Below are 1,002 nucleotides of genomic sequence, written 5' to 3'. Positions count from 1 at the left end.
ACTGCATCGCACATGATCTCGAAAGGGAGATTCCAGTCGGGGGCTTGAACGACGGGGGCAGTTATAAGAGATTTTTTTAAATCTTCGAAAGCTTTCATGCATTCTAGGGTAAAGTCGAACTTTACTTCCTTGCACAAGAGGTTATTTAAAGGTCTAGACAATTTTGCAAAAGTCTTGTATAAACTACCTATAAAATCCGGCGTATCCGAGAAAACTTCGCACGTCTTTTACATTTTTGGGTGCTGGTATACCGGTCATCACCTCGATTTTAGTTCTATCTACCTCTATACCAGCGGTGGAAACCTTATGTCCTAATACGATGCCATCGTTATCCATAAAATTGCATTTTTCCCAATTTAGGATAAGGTTCTTTTCTTCGCATCTTTCCAATACCTTGCATAAATTATCGAGGCAACTCTTAAAATTTGATCCGTAGACTGAAAAGTCATCCATAAGGACTTCCATAAAGTCCTCGATCATGTCTGTAAAAATTGACACCATGCAACGTTGGAAAGTGGCGGGAGCATTACAAAGACCAAATGGCATTCTGCGATACGCAAATGTTCCATAGGGGCATGTAAAGGTTGTCTTTTCTTGATCATCCGGATGTATGGGAATTTGAAAAAAACCGGAATATCCATCGAGAAAACAGTAATACTGGTGATTGGCTAAACGCTCCAACATTTGATCAATAAAGGGCAGGGGAAAGTGATCTTTCCTAGTAGCGGCATTTAATTTCCTATAGTCGATACACATCTGATGTCCAGTGACGGTACGAGTCGGGATGAGTTCATCGTTTTCGTTCTTCACTACTGTAATACCTCCCTTTTTGGGTACAACATGTACGGGGCTTACCCATTTACTATCCGAAATAGGATAGATAACTCCAGCATCTAGGAGTTTAATAATTTCTTTTTTGACTACTTCCTTTAGATTCGGATTTAATCTCCTTTGCTGTTCTATCGACGTTTTTGCGTCGTCTTCCAAATGAATACCGTGCAC

Source organism: Brassica oleracea, chromosome C3, assembly GCF_000695525.1.
Source record: "Brassica oleracea var. oleracea cultivar TO1000 chromosome C3, BOL, whole genome shotgun sequence".
Lineage (NCBI taxonomy): Eukaryota > Viridiplantae > Streptophyta > Magnoliopsida > Brassicales > Brassicaceae > Brassica > Brassica oleracea.
This window is presented reverse-complemented; position numbering follows the sequence as displayed.